Here is a 22,765-nt window from a genome sequence, read left to right on the forward strand (position 1 = left end):
GGAGAGAACAAAGGCTCTGCTTTTCCACACCCATCTGCCTGCAGGGAAAATGATTAATAATTAGCTGAATGATGAGGCACAGTGATGCCACGCACAGCAGGGCTGTTTCTCTCTCTCTCTCTCCCTCCCTCCCTCCCTCCCTCTCTTAGAGGAAGGGGAAAGGTATGGAGGGAGGAGGTGGAGAGAGTGTAACCATGTTTTCAGCTGGATGCTATTGTCTCGAAGATCTCGTTGAAGATCCCACTCATTGGAACAGGAAAACCTTGACGCTTGCCAGTGGCCTTAGACTTGTACAATCTTACAACAACAATGTTGCTTTTAAACATGCATCTAAAAAGCATAATAATGGCTTTTGTAAACTAGCAGCTACCTTCAGTTCAGATGTCTTTGAATATTTCATGCTTTTCTTTCCTTTCTTGAACTCAGCACAACATCACATCCACACAATACTTTTTGATGACCAATTCTCTTTTAGACAAAATCTAAAACACTGTCTGTTATTCCGTCTGTACTAACATCAAGCAGCATCTTCATTTAAAAAGATGAATGTTCCAAGCACAATAAAACAGAAATGTTTGTTAATGTAACAATCTTGCATTCCCCATATACTGTATACATAGCATTGCAGTCTTTTATATATTTCCCATATTCAAGTATTACGTTGATTAGGATTGTATCCATATGGTTCACATATATGTTACAATGGCTTTCGGAATAAATAAACATTAAGATGTGCAAAACTATTATCATTTTGTTGTTGATTTGCTTCTACAATTAGTTGGTTCTCCATCTGGAGTGGTGGCACTCTGCCCAGTGAAGTTTTGGAAACTGAAGCACAATGCATTCATTTCCATAACCCAAATCAGACCATCTGAAACATTGACATCACTGCAATTAAAACTTCCACCAATGACTCGGTGCTAAAGAACTATATGAGTATTTTTGGGGATAATATACATTTGTATTAATATTAATTGTTCATAAATAGAAATTCCATCTGGAAAGGCTTAGAACCCTGGAACAAAATTTAGCCCTCAAACTAATTAAATGCATCCATTTGTTTTGTAAGTCAATCATTTCAGTTTAGTATTTTATTGTTATGTTTGTTAGTGTTAATATTGGATTCAGGTTGTTGAAACAGAACAAGACTTGTGAATATCTCACAGATTGTAAAATTGATTTTGTAGATCTTTAAAAAAACGTACAGCTCTTGAAATGTTATCAATAATAACCACATAATATAATTCTAGTGCTTACTGCCATTATAAATCAACGATGAAAAAGGCAAAATGGTTAATGGTACTCAAATAGCCAAGTAGGAGAAAATACTCCAAATGGAAAGAGGAAAATATTTATGTGGCAAACCTCTTCATATTAGCGCCATTCTTCACAGTACACAATTTCAGCCATGTTGTAATGAACCTTGAAAATATCATCCCACTTATCTTTCAGATAAAACAACGTACCAATACAACTTGAGTGGCGCATTTAAACAAAGATTTCTGCTCTGTTCTTACACAATGTTTTTTGTGTTCATTTCTGTGACTTCCACATATGGGACATTGTGTGCCTTTTGTATTTAAAAAAGTAAAAAGTTGGCTCCTTGAAGACAAGGTAGTCTGAAATTAAATTGAATAGAAAATTAAATATTTCTTCTGCAGAGCAATGCACATAGTTGCATGGATGCAACTGGGCAAATACCAGCATGCTACTGTTTTACAGCAGCAGTTCAGTAATCTCTCTCTCTCTCCCCCTCCTCTCTCTCTCTAACACTCTTTCTGCCACCCCTCCTCTCCACCCTCTCTCTCTTTCCGCCGCCCCCTCCTCTCTCCGGCTTTATTTTTCCATCTGAATGAAGAGTCAGGCCCTCCCTCTGGAAGGCAGTCAGGAGCGGGGGCTGGATGTGCCTCTGCCTGTGCGTGTCGGCGGAGGGCAGCATATGGGCCGGGGAGATGGGCGCGGCGGCAGCCTCCGCCCGGGCCACCGGCGTGTCCCGCGCCCCCTACGCGCATCCCGCGCGCTCAGAACATGTGCCGCTCTTCCCCCGGCCCGGGCAGATGGCGCCCTTATTCGGTGCCAGGGAAGCAGTGAATTAAAGGTTATACCCACCAGGTTTGAAGCGGTGCCAGTTTCGGTTGGTTGCAGAAGCTCTGGCCCACCTGCTTATCGGCCAGGGGACATCTGGCTGGATTTTGTGGAATGAGCACAGCACTGGGAGGAATAGCCGTCATCTGCTTGGCGGTTTCGGAGGAAGCTCATGCGTGCACTAATGCCTCCAAAATAATGATGTTTCACTGTTTGAAAAAAGAGGGAAAAAATCTTTCCTTTTTTTACCCCCACAGACTTTCCAGCACAGTATAAAAAGCGATGGATAGAGAGCCTTGTGCAGCTGCAGTAGAGCTGTAATGTGGGGAATAGGAGAACAGATCTATCAGTCCCCGACGTTTGTTTTTTTAAAGATGTAATCCAGGTACATAAAAACGAGTCCTCTGCCAGGTCAAACAGCACACAGACAATGCCTGCAACTGACAAGCACTGGTGAAGGCTTAACAATACAGCTGTCTGAGATCTGGCCTTAATTCATTTCCAATATGCTTACGCTGTTTTCTTTATCTCCAAGGGACTGAAAGTCTATGACACAAAGTAGGTTCACAGATGTTGAGACGTACAGCGCTTCCCGACAAGGTAGTTTACATTAGCCTTATCAAGTAAAAATTAAAATATTTGCAGTGTGGAACTTTGTGTACATTATGAGGGGAAATAGAAAAATTGCTTTGGATACAACTGAAATGTCTCCATGACCTCTCCAACTACAATCTCTCAAAAATGATTTTCTCTTTGGAAGGGCAAGAGAAACAGTGGTTCTCAAAGTTTTTATCCAGAAACAACTGAAACAACTATGCAGACCACAGAGTAAGATGTACAGTAAATGCTAAAAATGTGTATATGTGAAATTCACAATAGGCACAAATGTACTTTCATTCATCAATTGGATGGATGCATTACAGTCTTGCAATACAATATAGCAGCTATCCAGCAAGCGACAGTACGCAGTGCATTACAAAAGCAATTTTTATATTATTGTTACTTTTCCCATAAACCACCAGGAGCATTTTAGTTTGGAGTTTTACTGTCTGAAAAATGATACCAAATCCAAGATGTGCTGTACTGTGTTTCAGTGAGACGTGGAATGCATGCTAGGCCCCGCCACCTGCACTGTGCATTGTTTTTTCGGTTTCCACACTCTCTCCCCCCTTAGAGATTTCAGTCTACACTCTCACAGAATTTCTCAGAATCGTCTCCAGACATTCTTCCAGCATTAGTGTTTCCACATACCTTTCATTTACGTGACTATACTCAAAACTGTCTGCACTGCCATTTTTTATTTAGGTTTCAATCTCACAGTTTTGAGCAACATTCTGTTCAGAGCCTTCCGGTCACTGCAAAGAACAAGGTGCCCTACTGAAGCCATAGCCACAGTAGATTAAATGCGTGGAAGGGCATAATCTTGTGCTTTTGTGATACTGCTGAATATGACTTCAAAATATTGGTCCCAACAGTATGGTGCCTCAACCATACTGTTTTGACAACCATGGGCTTAGGTCGAGAAGGGGATGTAGAGAGTCTGAGCACAGTTGACATCGATGTCTACTGTTGGCTAGAAGAAAACGAAACCTGAAAAATAGGTTTTGAAACAGCTGGTAGCTGGCTGACCAGTTCAGACCAGCCCCACACTCAAGCCACAGTTTGTTTTGAAACAGCTGGCAGCGGGAAATTCCAAGCTTGTCATAGCTGGATTTTATAGCAGGGACCGAAGCCCAAAGCAGTGTATACCACCAGGTAGCTTGCAAGGTATAATTCAATTACAGTTGACCGAGGTTAATATAAAAACATGGTTTGAAAGCTTTAGCCAGTGGGAAAGGAGTATGTATTATCAGATTAGGCTACAATCAGAGGTTGTTGTTGGGCTCGGTCAAGAACTTTGACTGTAATGATGGTTGAGACAATACAAATGTATTATACTTTTTCTAGCCTGTTGGGTATTTTGATTGCAAGGTGGTATTGTCTTTCCCTCGATGGTAAATAGACATAGAATTCTGGTGTTCCCCTGGTGGTGGTGAACTGGCTCACAGTGCCACAGACGGTTTTGGCATTGAAGCAAGGCTAGATTACACGCCTGTTTGTAGTTCCACGCACCACAGCTGCCCGCAGTGACGAGCAGAATTTTTTCCACATGGTGCAGGTGTCTCGTAATGTCTCACTTGCTTCAGGAGTTCTTCAGCACACATCTTAAACCACTTACTGGAATCCCCATAGTATTCCCTTGCCAAATCAGAACACCATGACATGTTACATTAGCGCTGTTGCTTTTCGAGCCTCCCTTTAAATTGTATTCTCTTGAATGCATCCCCGTTGACTATTCCTCCACAGTATTTTCCTGAATGATCGCTTTAAAGTGCTCTTAAAAATAGCTTTTAAAATACAATGAGAACACTTTGAAATTGCAGCTAAAAATCTTTGATTACCGGATATTTTTGACCTGGCTGTTATGCATGAAATGTAATGCGTTAACCCATATCTTTTACATTACATTACATTACGTGGCATTTAGCAGACGCTCTTATCCAGAGAGACGTACAACAAAGTGCAAATCAAACACAAGAACAAGTGCAAAAGTGGACCTGAGTACAGTTCCGAGTCCTAGTGTAAACATACAGAAATTCAGAACCCTTGAAGAGTACAATCAACTTTCAAACTAGCATACCACAGTTGGCAGCTAGAATACAACAATACAACAGCCAATAAAAACAACAATACCTATACAAGTAACAATATCTATACATTACGGTCTAAGGCTAATCACGGTGATTGTGAGTTGCGGAGGGAAAGGTGTAGCCTGAAGAGATGGGTCTTCAGTCTGCGCTTGAAGGAGGTCAGAGACTCTGCCGTTCTGACATCCACCGGGAGGTCATTCCACCACCGTGGGACCAGGACAGACAGCAGTCGTGAGCGTGAAGAGCAGGTGTGGCGAGGGGGAGGCACCAGACGGCACGAAGTGGCAGAACGGAGGGGTCTTGTTGGTGTATAGATCTTGATAAGGGATTGAATATATACAGGGGCTGATTCTTTAACTGCCTGGTATGCGAGCACCAAAGTTTTAAATTTGATGCGAGCCATAACAGGCAGCCAGTGGAGGTTGCTGAGCAGGGGGGTGACATGTGAGTGTCTGGGAACATTGAATGCCAAGAGTAAAGAGTAAAAATACTACAGTATGTAAAGAAAATGACCACAGAGGTCATTGTGTTTTGTGTAGAAAAGAAACATTTGTGACTAAAATGTATTATGCGCTAAAAAGTAGTAGAAAAACCCATGATGTAGCCTCATACGATTTGAGAAAAGTAAACAGATTTGTGATCAGCTCAACCAGCCTGAGAAGGGTACCAAATTTCAAAACTTCCACTAAGGACATTAATTGGCACAATCTGTTGCTCCTCAGTGCGTCTCAGACTGGGATAATTATTTTCATAAGCAAAACCACAAAACCATGCATGCCCACTTTTAAAAATACACAGTATTGTTTCACATTAGACCTATATTTAATTTAAGGTGTCCTCAAATCATTATCTAGTACTTTTGGTGAATTGCCCATAATGCATGAATATAAAGCAACTGGTATGGCACGAAATGGCGTCTCCTCATTTTGATTTCATTCTGCGTCCTTTGGTCACACTGTTTAACCTTGTGCCAAGCCGCTCTCCCCGGCGCTGGCTCTGGCTCTGGCTCTGTCAGTGCTGGATGTAGGTGCAGCTCTGTGTGTCACACAGTTTGCGCTCGCAGATGTTCCTCCTCACGCTTTCTCTCCCTGCTCTCTCCAGTAAAAGTGATTGAGTGCTGATGTAATCGAATGTGAAGCTAGCTGCGCGCGGCGTCGGAGAGGAAGGGCTTTGGGCAGAGCTGCATATGGCGCGAGCGGGAGTGAGAGAGGGTGGAACGGCCTCGCGCACGGAGTCCTCCCTACCAAGAAAATAAAGTTTCAAGAATTCTGGGAAATAACACCTGTTATCGGTACCGGTACGTGAAACCACCAAACAGGAGTAAGGCCACCGCCAGCTGCAACTGGTGTGAAAGTGTAATCCTTAGCCAGACTGTGACCTTTATATAGATATACAGTATACTGTATATTTATGTGGGTGAAAAATGCAGTCTTGCATGGGTTAGGATGCAGGTGCCTCTAACCTTTGTGAAGGCTACTGGATGGAACATTTGCAAGTGAGCCTTCAGCTTTCTGGTTGTCTTGACACAAGTGAAATTCTGCAAACTACTGTGTCCCTGTGGTGAATCTAAACACTCTCCAAACATTACTTCTCAGGTGTTCAGGAGCGATAATCTCATCGCTGTTTGGTTCAGTTTTTGGTAATTTAGCATTGCAGCTAAACACTGGTTGGCATAAATAAATACCAACTTCAGAAGAGGAAATTTCCCATGACAATGAGATTACGTGACAAGGGCGAGGGACTTATTCAACAGGAAAAAGTTTAAAACCAACCAAATGAAAATATTATGCAATTATCATTATTCAAATCGTAATATATTCAAAATGTCTGCCTGACAGCCCCAATATATCTTATTATGGTTGACATTTGTCTTTGTTCAAATGCTTTTATTAAACAGCCTATGGCTATTTGATGGTTCTTGACCATCTTTCCCCCCTTCTTCCCCCTCAAACCCCCAACCCCCACTGCTTTCCCCCAGGTAATTCCTACCTCCTGTCAGGGCTACACCCGTAATGGCACACTGTCTCCGCGTTAGCACGTTAGCACGTTGCACGCGCAGACTGTAAACAGCCCCTGGCTTGGTGCGGTCGGTGGCGGAGCTCGCTGGAGTGTTGCGGGGCTTTAATTGGGAACGCCACGTGTCTGTCATGGGAACGCGAGGAGGAGACGCAGCCAGGCGTGGAGGGCCTGACGATAGGCTATCCGCCGCACCACGCCTGGGGGTGACACTGTGGAGACCGGGGGGGAGGTGAAGGGGGGAGAGGGAGTTGTGCAAAGGCAATGGTACGGGGAAGGGGGGTCCTCTGACATTGTCCAGGGGTGTCTCGGGGGCTGTCGGTGGTTCTTAGATTGGGAGGTGGTGCCGAGAAGTGTCGCTGTCAGAGAGGAACAACGGACAAAGTGGCCCAGTAACCGTCAGAGAGCGAGGGATCACATGACCGCGTGAGGGACGGCTTCAAGTTAGCCTTCGGTTTGGCTCATTTGGAAAACGGGAGACAGATGTCAGTTGGCACAGAAGAAAAATAAATTGTGCTTTAAAGTTAACACGTGCACCTGCATTTCAACAGTTTTTTTTTTTTTTAAGAATGGTAAATTGGATCCAGGGCTTAGAAATCCTGACAGTGAAAAATGTACGTAATACAAAATACACATAACACATTCTGTATTAATTAATAGTCAGGGGATGGTGTGAAATTAAATTTTGAGCATACCCTAGCAACCAGCACCTTCGCAACAGCCAGTGGCAGTGGTTTTGAGTTGAGTGCACTCTGTAAGCTTTGCTGCCTGTGTAATATTTAGCATACATTATGCACATTCACAAATGCATCGGTGCATCTACTGTATACTTAAAAACACCCAAATCAGTCACGCTACTCATCGCTTATGATTTTTGTAAAACTGTCATTTAATTTTTCCTTTGGAATGACTTGGAAATAATTTAGAAGGATTAATTAAAATTAATCTCATACGCCAGACAAAGCTGAAGAGAAAGTGTTAGTTGAAAAGATGACTTACTGCTACCAAAAGAAGAACCAAATGAAATGACTTGTTTGAGGTTGTATTTATGATGTTAATATTGATAGTTTGGAATGGTTTTCCTGAAAAATTGCTTTAATTCATAATATCCCACTCTCATGGTTCAGTAGGCAGTCATAGACGATCATTAAACTTCAACTTACAGGAATTTAAACAATTACCTCTCAAAGAAATAGGCCCATAACATACTTAAAACATTTGAAAAAGGAATGTTCAAATAAAAAACATGATTTTATTTGCTTCTTTTCTCTGGGGTGCTTAGGAAACTGTTCCAAACAGAGCAGGCAATTCATCTTTGTCAGACATTGTTAGTGTTAAATTTATTAGGAACTAAACCATGCAAGCTGTTAACTGTAAGCAAACCTGTTTCCTATTTGGAACATTAAAAATAGAATTTTATTTCCTGATAGGTAACAAATTCAAGGTTTGAAAAAAATGAATGCTGGGCGTAAGCATGATGGAAGGAAATACAAGTAATGTTTAGTTTGCTTTTCTGTGCACAATGCTTGTCGAATATGCTTGTTATTAAAAATGCTTATGAGTAATAAAAATAAAAATAATAAATGGGGCAATGTACACGGTAGTAAAATAAATATTAAATAACCTTATTTAAGAATACCCAGCATTTTGATAAAGAGAAAACAATAGGTAATCTAAAAATCCACCAAAGTGTTTTCTTTTCCAGCTGCCTGAAGGCCCATGAGGCAAGAGCTTGATATGAGATCTGACATGATGCATAATATTTCCTCACAAAGGTCTTAATGCTGTATGTGCATTGGTTGTGGTACATTTTCTGGTGAACTGCACAAACAAAACCTATAGTCACCCAGGAGTGGCACACGAGCCCACAACTTAAGCTGTTATGCTTTTAAGTGCATTTGGTCTGATGCTATTATGCGGTCAGACACTATACTGTCCTGCCAAACTTTAGCTCATCTATCTGTATACATGTGATAACATAGAAACAAATCACGTCCAAGCTTGTCTGTCTGGGTTCCTGTTCACCCTGCAGTATTTTTCCAAAATAATAAACTTTTTGTCTTTTTGACCTTTTTATAACAACTTTATTGCAACTTGTCAAACATGTAATATAATCTTTGACAATATTGTGCAACATACTTTCAGCTGGTCTTCAAACCACACTGATGAGGAAAGGACTGAGGTGCAGTTTATGTGCTGAATTTGATTACAAGAAGTGTTGGAAAAGCAAGGTGCAAGCCAGTGTTTAATGCATACCAACTGTAAAGTCTACAGGAAGGAATTTATTCTTTTGCAGTGCATTAGGCTCACAGTATGATTGTTGCCCATTAGCTTGTGCTATGAAAATATGTGCAATTACCAGACGGTGAAATAAACCATAAACTCAAGATGTATGATGCCTACTATATGTTTAACATATTGTTTGTTTGTCAGAATTACTGTATTCAAGCCTATGGTGGTTTTGTATGCCTATGGTGGTATTGTATATAGTTAATACCTCTGTATTGTACATTACAGATGCCGATATGGCAACAGAGCTGTCCAATAGGTTCGTATGCACAATGCAGGACTCTCTCTGTGACGTGATTGGCTAAGATTATTGCATGTTATTAATATTCAACAGAACCCATATATACTTTATAGTAAAGTGCATATATAGAAAGGTATTTTGGAGTAAAGTACATTGTGAAATATGTTTTCTTTTTATGTAAATAAATGTAGAAATGTAGAAATTGGGAAAAGGGTATGCCACAGGTACTTATTGTAGCCATAATCCTGCTGTATCCTCCATTCCTCTCCATTAGCTCACATTATGAGAAATCCTTTTTTATTTTTTTATTTTTTACAAAATTATAATAACCAATATAATACCCACTATTGCTACCCTTGCTAATGCTGTGTGTAGAATTTCATTCGAAATGCATTATCCTTGCTGAAATGGTGATAAATGTGGAACTTCTGCAATGGGCATCAAAACAACTAAGGCTCAAAGTTTCGATCTGGTCATAAGATAAGATTCCCATGAATACATTCTCAAAGACCGACTATATGGGGAATGCTATGTCATAATGTTATCTTCCATTCAAATTAGAGTCTAAGCAGATTGCCCCCTTATTTTCAAGACAAAAGAAAAATCCAGAATCGTTAGATAAATAAATAACACCACTTTCAGAAAACACAAAATATTGGCATGCAGTTCTTTTATAGTAAACACATGGATATTCATTAAGAAATCTGTGTGTAGGGATGGTTATGGGGAATATGCATTCTGTATTAAATAAACGGCTGTGGGAAAAGAGGAGAGAAACTTGCATGTTGGATGAAACGGGTCCAAGAGAAATAACATGACTCACACCAGGTTCACCCGTGATGGATGGCATGGTGAGGAAATATGAAATTAAAAACAAACTGCACCAAACACACACAGCCCAGTGAATTGCAGGAACCTAATGAACAACATCTCACAACCTAGTTTGTCCAGTCAGAGGTTTCTGAAGCTACCAGCCTGTTCAGTGGCGTGGAGTAGTGAGAACGTCAGGCTCATATTTGGCAGTGACCCCGGCGGCCTGTGGCTGAACCCAGACAAAGTGCGGCTGTGTGAGCCCTTTCCCAGGACTGCAGCCCCAACCCTCCCATCGCCCCCTTCCCTCCGGGGAACACCTCTCTGCCACCCTGCCGAACATTCCTCTCCTATCATCGTCCTCGCAGAGAAAAGGCAGCTCGGCGGAACTGGACTTCGTCAGGGCTCGGTGACAGAGAGAGCGGAGAATGAGACACTCCACACTCTAATTTGTTGCCGAAAGGCGTCTGGTTTCTGTTAAACATGCCGCTGATAAAACGCAGGTTCCCTGCATCTTCTCTCTTTATTATTTTTTTTTCTTTTTTCAATTTAACCAAAGAGCTCTTTTGTGTCTTTCGCCCCTGCGAAAACCGCAAGATGAATGGCTCGTCTGCTACATGACGCCTGCTGTTTCTTTTTTCTAGTGTTTTTTTTTTTTTCCAATTTCACCCCAAATAAAATATGATGTGCATTGTGTTGGTAAGCAGCACTCTTATTGACTGGACCACTGCAGGTTGTGATTACAAAAGCTCTTTCATTTATTCAGGCGTCTTTTCTGAAAGAAAACATTATCTGGGACTGTGGCTCAAGTGTAGTTTGATGGTGTATTAAGTGATATGAGTGTCACATTAGACAAGGGAATACCTTCATAGTTTGTTATCCTGAAGTCATATTGCACTTTGAAACTGAATTAGTGTGAAGCCGTTGGAGGTTCTAGTGGACAAATACAATCAGATTATGTCAAAATGGCTCTCTGAATGCAAAGTGATTGTTCAGGCAGTGAACAATAAATTGTTCACAAGAAATTTGCTTTGTGCTACATCCAATCCAAGCACCAGATAATAATGTATTTATTTCAGTGAAGCTGACAGGCAGTAACTTCAGGGACAGTGTTGTACATTGCTCTGTATGGGTGAACTTATCTCAGTTGTAGTAGGGATAATGCAATCAACAGTGGGCTCCAGAATTATTGGCTCCCCTGATGAATCATCGCCAAAAGTGCTGTAAACTAAGCAATAATACAATTATTGACATACGCTTTATTTTCCAACAAGTACTTTATTATTATGATTCAATGGAATCAACGAAAGTCAAATGAAAAATGTGTTTCACAAATATTGGCACATCTGGTTTAATACTGATACAGATGACAGCCACAAGTCATAATTGTGATAAGGTTAGAGAATACATTTGGAGGGATTTTTGACTGTCCCTCCATGCATGCAGTTCAGACCACAGTTTTTCATGTGATTTAAGTCCTGAGATGGCCATTGCAGAACAAGGTTGTTGTTTTCACTTGATCATTTATGTGTGGATTTTGATGCATGCTTGGAGCCATTGTCCTGCTGGGCAATCTACCTATGACCAAGACTCTGCTTCTTAGCAGAGGCAACCCTGATTTTCTGTCAGGTTTTCCTGGTACTTTGTTGAATTCATTGTGCCATTGAACTAAAATGGTCCCCCTGGGTCACTGGCAGAAAAACATCAATGACCCACCACCATATTTGACAGTAGGTAGGACAGTAGGCCATTTTTTCCTTGTATACATTTTGCTACCAAACATGTCGAAGGTGTGTATGTCCACAATGTTGGTCTCATCTGACCATAGCACTCTCTTCCAGTCATAATTCCAATGGGTTTTGCAAACTCAAGATGCTTGGTTTTGTTTATTGTGTCCAGTAAGGGCAGTCTTTGTGCCACCCTTCCAAAGAGATTGCTGATATGGAGGTGCCATTGTATGTTCTTTTAGACTTGGTGACCCCAAGACACAACAAATCTCTGCAATTCTTAAACTGCGATCATTCAGTTACTTATGGCCTCCCTCACTATCTTCCTTACTGTCTGTGCAGATAATATCCACTAGCATCCTCTTCCTGGCAACCATTTCATGTTTTACACCTTTTTATTATTGCACTTAGAGTGCTAAGTGATATGTTCAACCTTTTATGTATGTTTTTGTACTCATTACCTGACTTGTGTTGGTTAATTACCATCTGTGTTTTCTGAATTGGCAGTTCATTGGCTTTTCCCATGCTGATGGTTGACAAAGGGATTTTTGCATACACGTTACCTCATTTTTCTACTCTAGTGAAACAGGAAGTGATGGAATGACACAATATAGTTCCTTTCGACTGAGATTAACTAAATTAAAGTAACATTGTGTTGCCAATTTCACTTTGTTTGATTTTATTTACAATAATTGTTTGGGCTGTCAATAAGTCTTCAGAAAAAAAGTATTGGCACCCCAAACTAAATAAAAAACACCGAAACATGAGAGTAAATGTATATAGTTTTCCTATCTGTTTAAACATAAAATATTGATCATTGTCCATGTTATTCATATATTCAGCCTTTTCCCTCCATTTTTATTAAGGGTGCCAATAATTCTAGAGCCCACTGCACCTCCATTGCGGATCTTCACATAACAGTGTGAACACTCCTACCAGGCTCAGAATCCCACAAAAGGGATGTAGAATTGACATAGCTTTATGAAACATACATACAAAATAATAAACAATAGGACAAACAATCATCTTCTACACACTATCCAACACAGAAAACCACTGTTTGGGAAAATACTGCTCTCCTGTCCTCCAGTGCAGTGCTGTAGGAATGTGAAAATTGTGTTTTGCTTGGCCAAAGTGCTTTCTTGACTTGAGGATCTGTGAACCCCAGATGAAAAACAGCAGTCTTACCCAAGTTTTAATAATTCAACCAGTTCTATTTTTTCGCTTGTGCTTCCACTGCAGTGCAGTGAGACTGGGAACACAAACAATGCTGTCTTCCTCCACAAATTCGGCAGATTGAAAAGCTGTGAACCCTATTTTTTTAGGTTCTCAGTAGAACCCATATCTTGCAAATTAAGCAGAAGGCCATGTTTCAGATAATGTTAGTGTAATGGATGGTGGATTGTATTTATATAGTGGCTTTCACTTTGTGATCTCAAAGCCCTTTTCAGCGAAAGGAGAAACTCTGTGTATAACCATATCACCAAATAAGTGCTGATATGCTATGTGATATCATTAGCAAAAAAGACCAATGGCTTCAATCTCATGACTTTCACTCCCAACAACCTATGGAAGTGAATGTTAACTCCAAACCAAAAATGAAAGTCAAGTTCAGTACCTTGGTATTTTCTGTTATTCTGCCACATCTAAACTTGCTGGCTTAGGTATGCAAGTATCCCATTTGATGTTCAATAAGGTATTTTGCTGAACCGAGACAGCAAGAACCATAGCACTTTGGACCTGCTGACCTTCTTTGTACTGGCCTACTTTCCCACAAGCTCATTTAGCTTTCATAACATTAGACTAAGAGACTATGCTAAATTGAACATTTGAATTGACTTCAAGCATTTTGCATTTGTTCGTTCTTTGCCCTCTTGCATGCTTGCCCTCTTTTAACACCACTCTAAACTTTAAGGGAGCTCAAACTGTATATGCATATTTGCAGCTATCATTCTCACAATTCTAACAATAGTTAATACAAAAAATGACTGACGGAACAAACTTTTGGAATCCACATGATGTTTGTCCTGCTTTGGAATGGTTGACAGGATCTCAGTTTTCCAGTCCAGCTTCTATAGTGGAAACCCAGGTATGCCCTGCTATGTGTCTGCTTGGCCTGGTTTCATTGGTGCACATGGGTATCAGCCCACCCGTGTCTTCAAGGATCAGCTTTGTGGTGGTTTTTTGTCCTTTCAACTTGTGTCACTGCGATTATAAAATAAAATAAATTCCTCATGTTACCTCAGCCCAAGCTCAGCTACTCACTAGCCAAAGGTTGCCCTCTCGGCAACTCTCCTCCAGTCAGCATTAGGTCACTTTCCCTGTGCGGTAAGTGGTACTGCATGGAAGCCAGTGGTATGGAAGCCAGTTTTCTTCCTTTCGAGTTCTCTATGCAAATGCCATATGGGTGACTTAAGAGGTACAACTGTGGGAGACATTTTTTTTAAAGATACACATATATTTAAATACTGAATTGCAGGAATCTCAAGTAATCAAAAATGAATCACTCGCTGGCACTGATGTATTGTGTTAACTCTCGCTGAGAATCATTACATGCTACAGTTAAAAGTTTGATATACGACATGAAATGAAGCGATGGAGTAATTTTGGTGGAAGGCGGACAAAAAAGGAAAAGTCTAGAGGTCCGCTGCACAGATCCACACATGTTTTGCAACCGCGTACCGGCCCATCTGGTTTTGGTTTAATCCAGTTGGAGTCACATGTGAAATTATACTTGGCTGTCTTCATTTTATTAGTCATCTTTGATTTATGACCTTCAAAGTGAAAAATAATTGGCCGACATTGGACGTCTTTTATAAGTTGTGTTCGGGGGGGCGATGTGAAAAACCTGGAAAATGAGTCCAAACAGAAGGAATGCATGACGTTATTTCTTGAGAAAGAGCAGCGCTCCAGACTAGCTTCTCAGTGTGTTTTCATAACAGGCGCCTCCTTGACCAGCAGTTCTTTGTGGTGCCAAGTACTTATGTACACAGCATCAAACATTTCCACGGAAAACATCTTCATACAATAGGTCAATGACATGAGTAAGCACTGCACAATAAAACAATTGCTATATCTCAGGCAGAACATGCTGCGGATGTAAAGGACAGAAGAGGTGGAAGGGAGGAGGGGGATTGGAGGGAATTAATGTTGTGGAATAGGAAGACATTTATTGCACAGGGCAGATTGCACTGAGTAGTGACCAATGATCAGCAAAATAACAAAGAGCAGGAAGTGGAGCATCATGGCCAATTGGAACCTGTTTATATGTCAGGCGCTTGAAAATTTGACTCCTGTCTACGCCGCACACCTTGACTGCAGCCACCAGGGGTGCATTATGGGATGTGTCAGTTAACAACTTTGCAGGGTTCACACTGTCACAGGCATAGAGCCTGTTACTTTCCCAACCTCCATGCCATATGCTTCTGTTTTCTCTCAATATTTTTCCAACATTTTTTACAGGGACACATCATTCTATCATAGCCATCGTTTGAATTCCATCAAATGTCCCTCAAATGAAATGCAGACTATTTATACATTTGGGGGCTGAATTACCAAGACAGTTTCGCACACAGAAAACTAATAACACAACCAATGCAATTAATGCTAAAAAAAATACCATGACCGATCATGAGTCATATTATTGGTTTTGCGAGTGCACATGTTAAGATCTTGGTAAATCAGGCCCTTGGAGTAATAATATTCCCAAGCACAAATACTTCAGGCCACAGTTACAGTTTTTACTTACTTACACATAATATATTTCTCCAGACACCGCTGAGTGCATATCCCTTCTATAGATCGCTCTGTGTGCCACATTCCTCAAGATCACATCGTAAAAGAATTGGTTTGACATTTTATTATATGTGAACAGCAATAGGGTATTTGCAGGGACTGTCTGTGTGGGGTGCTGTAGTGTAGTGGTTACGGTACATGATTGAGATGTGCAAGGTCAGTGGTTCGATCCCTGGTGTACCCCCAATAAGATCCACTCATCCATTGGGCCCTTGCTTTGCTCCAGGAGAGGACTGTCTCCTGCTTAGTCTAATCAACTGTATGTTGCTCTGGATAAGAGCATCTGCCAAATGCCATTAATGTAATGTAATGTAGTGCTGACTCTGGATTCTTTACTGTACGTTGAAAAATACAGATGCTTCCAGTTGGTTTAAATGGTGAACCAGTGACATGACAAATTGGGGAGTAATATTGGGAAAAACATGTTAAAATGTGGTCCATGTAAAATGAAAATTATGATAAATAACATAATTTATTATCTGAACATTTACCACTATATTGCCCCTAAAGATTCATGGAAATAACATTCCGGCTGCATATGTTACAATGGAAGGATACAAGTTGAACAGAAAATAAATATAACCAGATGCTGAAAAGGGAAGACGAACCCACTGGGAATGCTGAGGTTAAAATGTATCGACTGTCGTGTTATTCAAAAGATAATAAATATTGGTGGCTTTTGGTTTTATGCATCACTATGTGTTATATAAAGACTATTTATTTGGTTTGTGTTGTGTTTGTGTTTGTTTGTGTAATGTTTATGTGACACATCCAGATCAACAATTTTCCCTGGACTAATTTCTGCATACAGTTCTTATTAACTTGGTAGTGGTGTGGTGAATTTACCTTGCATTATTTTCACTGGTGTTCAAAACCCCCTCTAGACGTTTTACAATGGCTTTGCTGGTTGCATGCGATTTGAGCAAATCAGAAATAGCATGGTTAAACGATTAATGCATGGTTAAGCATTTTTATTTATCCAAAGTGTGAGGAAATTATTGCACAACTGTGTCCTTGCCATAATGCAGATTTTGACCAGTTATTTCATATTTACCCAAACCATAGCCACTGGTCTAAAATGTTAGACCATGAAGAAAATCACACAAAATGTAGCATTCCAAACTCACATACTATATATTCATCTTAATGGAAACATTGATTTGTTCCAGGAAACTTAAAGTTCATTTCATGATCCAGTTGGCCTTCAATATTTGCTCCTCACCTGAAGCCTGTTGCTTTCCTTTATTTCAGTGACATATTAACATATTATGCCGATACAGATATCAATTTTAATTTCAATCACCTAAACAACTCAGTCACTACGATATTTACTGAAGAAGTACAGATGTTACTGAACACACTCTGTTCCCTTCTTTCAACTAGCTACAGTACGAGATGAAGTATCCTCACTCATTCGTCAGTCAGAAAAGGTTGCAGGCACATACAGTAAGTGGGAGGGAGGCAGACAGAGAGAAAAATCTTTTTCTTTTTTTATTTTGGAATGCAGCCTAAAACTGTGCCTGTCGCAGATGTTTTAACAGAAGGTGTTTGCATGCTGTTCGTTAATACACTGCCATACGGGACACAGTATGACCACCACAATAACCAGTAAGTAACACTCTCAGTGTGCGGAGCGCTGCGCCAACTTTACCTTCTGTTTTTTGGGGGAACTTGTACCCTGTGGATTGATACATACCTGGACGCCGCTGCTCTATTCCTAACTGACAGTTCTCTGAAGATAATTACTCGAAGCTCCCGGATCATTCCACACATCCTGTAGTTCAAATGACATTAATAATATTGTAAACAGTATAATATATTAGAATACATTATGTAATGGATTCCTATAGTTATTTATTGTTTGTCAACTTTAAAAAGGGCACATTTCTTACATAGTACTAGGCAGGTTTTGACACCATAGAACTTGCAAATTGTATAATGAAGGGGTGATGTACCAGGACTGTAAAGTGGCTGGAAAATGTTTAAAATAAGCATAAATTATCAGGGATGTATCCACTACACATCCACCAAATATCTATTCACAGTAATGTAAATAACTATAACCAGCGTGTTCATAACACACAATATGCTTACACTATTTGTGGTTGTAGACATAAGCACTTATGTAGTGCTCATGAATGTGCAATGTAATGCTTATGAAGGCAATATATAGCTCTTAAGTAGGACCCTTCAGACCCTTGTTAATGAAATCTCTATAAACATAGTCCCATGAAACTTTGGGAGGAGATATTCAATGACACTAAAACATGTATTGGCCATGAGATCAGGGAATTTTTGATGTTATCAAGGACCCTGACGCAATAGCAATTATTCAATAAAATAAATCTATGGATAAATTCAAATAAATAAAAGATTTGAAAAGCCTTTATTCTTTGAAACCTTTAACTGTAAACTGAACTGAACTGAACTGTAATTGTTCACTCCAGCTGTCACACATCACATCAATCTACAACACATTTATTTTTTGGCTGAAAATGTAGTGTTCATTAAAACGCTAATTACAATTATCTTGTGAGTTCACTTCTTCCATGTGTTAGCTTATTTATTTCCGTCATTGTTTGCTTAACTACTGTAGGAAAAAAGGAATCACATACAGTCAGTGAGCACTTTATTAGGTATTTATTACATTTTTTGAGACTTATTAAGTCTTCTGCTGCTGTAGCCTATGCACTTAGAGGTTTGACACATCGTGTGTTCAGAGATGCTCTTCTGCATACCACTGTAATGTGTGGTTATTTGCATTACTGTCACCTTCCTGTCAGCTTCAGTCAGTCTGGCCATTTTCCTCCAACTTGTCTCATTAACAACGCATTTCTGCCTGACATAACTGCTGCTCACTGGATGTTTTTAGTTTTTCACACCATTCTCTGCTCAATAGACTGTTGTGCTTGTAAATCAGCAGTTCAGCAGTTTCTGAGACACCTTTCCACGGTCAAAGTCACTTAGATCACTTTTTTTCCCCATTCTGACTGATGGTCTGAACAACATCTGAACCTCTTGACCATGCCTGCATGCTTTTATGAATTTAGTTAATGCCACACAATTGGCTGATTAAATATTTGCATTAACAAGCTGGTGTACAGGTCTACCTAATAAAGTGCTCACAGTGTATATTACTGTTGGGAAGCAGTTTTTCAGATTCAGGCCAACTATAGTGCAAATTTTCTAGTCTGGTCAAAAAGAATTATGTATATAAGGACCTTATATATATCATTAAACCTATAAAATACATTTTTGCATAAAAATAGCAGGTGTTATTTTTCCCCATTTATGGTAAAATATTTCAGCCATTGCTAAAAATAAATTGAAAAATGACTCTAAAAAATAGTCTCTAAACCTGTAAATGTATCACATTAGAGAGAATCTGGGCCATTGTTGGAAATCACTTGAAATAATGTTCACATCAACTAAGGTAAAGTTTGTGGGTATGAGTAATCTACAAATCATATGTAAATGTTTAGTTTTCATTATAACTATTTTTTTTACGAATCACTTACATATGTTTTATTCATGAGTAGTTCATGGTTTGTACATGACTTACTGTATATCACAAATTATATATTAACCCTTTAGAAATGTATTTAAATAATTCGTTAATGATTAGTTCATCATAAAGGAATAACGTATTATTTACTTATAAGGGATCATTATTATAAAGTGTTACCAGTTGTTGTTGTAGTTGTTTTGCAATGGACGCAAACTCACGAGCTCAGGTATGATAGAAACCTGCTGGGTTCTTGTGCTATTGAGAGCGCTGTCCGGGGCTGGGCCTATCTCTGTAAATGTGTGGCTAATCCTCAGTGGGGCTGGAGACGGGATAGGCTTGGCATGCTGCCCCAGTGTGAGTGTCAAGCCCTGGCCTGCTTGTGTCTTGCCTTGGTGGTCTGAAGGAGGAGCGTGGATACTTGTCTGCTTACTATCAGTGTCGATGCTCATGGTGACATTGAGAGGAACCAGGGAGAGGCTGACTTCTGGAATCCCTGCCAGAGAGGGGCTGTCTCTGTTGACTTCCTCTCCTGCTATCCTTGACTATAAAGACAAGAAAGGCAACCAAATGTACCAGTCTCTCAAATCTATCAAAGTGTATAAAATATTTTCGAATCCAATCGTTGAAAAGTAAAAAATGGACCACAATCTTTAACTTGCTACTTCATACAATTTATGGTCTTCAAGTAACAAATGTTTAGTTCTGCTAATAATACAGCAAGTGCCATAACCATCCATCAGCAGGTTAGCTGGATTTAGCAATGGCTAAGCTTTGGTCAGGGCTCCCAGCTCAGAGAACCAACTGTAAAATTAAGTAACACAAGCAATTACTGGATTGGGTGGGTCTGAATCTATTCTGAACTTTCTAGACTTTGTAGAGCACCATGTCTTTATGCTTTTTATGCTTTTCAGATGATTTGAAACATTTGTAACATGCTTTTCACAAAAAAAGTATATCTGATTCACCTAAGGTTAACTGTTGAGAGCAGAACTGGCACATAATGCTGCGAAGCAAAGTAAGAAAATACTTGAATAAGGCAGAGGTAATGTGAAAAATGAGAATTGAAATAAGTCACGTTCTGCTGAGTTTATTCACATTTTTCTTGAACATAATACTAACCTTAAATTAAAAAACAAATAAATGTTTTTCCATGTAGGCATTTTAATAAATAGCACTGTTTCACAAATGCTCCAAATTTAATGAACTTAATTTCATGTTAGAATTAATGCCAGTGATTTTAATTGCAAAATGCTGCATTCTGAGTTTCTCTCATTTGGTTGCTAATATATACAGAAAAAAAGAACCCGCTATTAAAATTCAGGTAATGTATTCCTGTTTCTGAATTCTATTTGAGAAACGTTATTAATTTCATACATCAGGTTCGGAGTGGCCATCTGTTCGCTCCGCACCGCTGCCCCTCCCTCCATCTGCCCCTCTTTCTCCTCCACCTCTCGGGTGGCCCGGGTTCAGACTGTGGGGAAGTTTCGCCCCCGACTTTTCGTTTGTCGCCCGTGGCCCAGGCAGGCGTTGGACGGCCCCTGGCTCGCTCCCCTGCAGCACAGGGGCCCCGCGGCCCCGCGGCGTGGATCTCCGGGCCGCCGCTGCCACCGACGGCGTGCCGACTCCCTCTGCGGCCCTCCTCCTCCTCCCCCCACCTCCTCATTCTCTCTCCTCTTTGTTTTCCTCTGCTCTGCCCCTTCCCCCCCCCCTCCCACCAATAACTACAGGAAGCAGATTGCAGACTCTGCACTGTGAGATGTTTCCCGTCCACTGTTAATTTAGCATCTGCGCCTTCATGAATATGAATATACTTACAGGCCCGCGATATTATTAGGAACCGAGGTGTGCGATCCCAGAAGAGAAGACAAAGGTAAAGAAATAATTAAATAAACAGATGAATACAGAACACAGTAACAAGCAGGTCAGCCATTGGCTGGCCGTGACCTTTGGCCCACATAACGCATACCTGGAAGCACAAATAAATAAAATCACTTCAGCCAATACAGGATTTCAGCAACACCGCTACGTGCAGCCCCAAATCTAATTAGTCATGAATATGTTTATATACGCACATAAAAAAAGTGTGTGCGAGCCCGTGTCAGTGGGTGTTTTGTTTTTGTTAACGATATAATGTTAGGTCTCGGTTGCTCCACTACTGGAACAAGAGTAACAATGTCTGGAGAGTGAGAGTCAATAAGTCATCCTCTGTATAATGGTTTATTTACTGAGGCACTGTGCCATGCAGGCACAAGGGAGGTGAAGCCTCCAAAATGTTTAATGTAGTGTAGTTTAGCCATATGCTGCTATATTACAGCTTTTCTCAGGCTGTGTCATTACACCTCAGTGTATTCTGTGCAATTCTTAATGGATTTAAGAAAGGGTCTCTCCGATTATGAGCATCTAATTGGAGGGTTATTTTTTTCTCCAACTCACAGATGTGTACCATGTGTATAGCTGAACACATTCTTGTTTATTCCAGTATTTCTATCATGTTATTTATTTATTTTATATTACATTGCGATCTAAGCTTTGGGTGATTCCACAAACATGCTCAGGATATTGTATGGCTGCTACATCCCGCAAATATTGGTCTTCTGGCAATGGGGAACAGCACAGTGAATGCGTTTAGATTTTTCAGGAGTTTTATTTTTACAATTCCATTTTTACATATTTGTTGAATATTAAATCAATGCATAGGGAGATTGGATTCAAAATCATGATACTCTTGCCTTTGTGTGCCCTCATAGGCTTATGACCTCCAAAGTGAAACAGTAAAAATAAAGTCATGCATACAGTATGTCTGTGATGCCGCTGTAAAGACACTCCGGGACAAATACATGTAATTAATTTTAGGTGCAGTCATGCAGGGGCAGTTCCTGTAACCACAGTCAGAAAAGAATATGAAGTCGAAATTATGTTAATGCTATTCATATAAATCTAATCAACATAACAAAATGAAGTTAAGAAAGGAAGCAGTTTGTATGATTATTTGGTGGACCCCTGCTGTACCGAGCGGCGGGGGCTGAGTTATGTGAGCGAAGATACCTCAAAAATAAAGCTAAAGGGTATAAGCGGAGGTTGTGCCTTTGACTTTGATCACACCTTCCCAAACTGTATGTGGCAAATTCAAAGGCAAAAGAAAGTCAGCGAACACAGGTCTGAGTGAAATCAAAGGCAAATTGGATCGTTATGTTGTCAGAGGGCACATGCAAAATTCTTACTTTGACGCCATTTCAGCATTGACTTATAGAACCAGGCACGTTTCGTACTTTCACCCCATTTTGGCATTGACTTATAGACGCACACACAATTCATATTTTGACACCATTTGGCATTGACTTATAGACACACAAACACGATTGTTACTTTGACTTTGACACAATTTCGGCATTGACTTGTAGACACACACATGATTTGTACTTTGACACCATTTCGGCATTGACATATAGACCTGCCAACGTTAAACATTGCTGCAGCTTGTTCCCTCACGGTTCGTGTAACGTCACACCAGGAGCCAGCGTGTACAGCCCCCATCTGTTCAAATGTTCTCACAACAAGTGTTCAAATTCCTATTGATCCGTTCATTTAACGGTCTTAATGAGCT

This window comes from Conger conger, chromosome 9 (assembly GCF_963514075.1).
Source record: "Conger conger chromosome 9, fConCon1.1, whole genome shotgun sequence".
Taxonomy (NCBI): domain Eukaryota; kingdom Metazoa; phylum Chordata; class Actinopteri; order Anguilliformes; family Congridae; genus Conger; species Conger conger.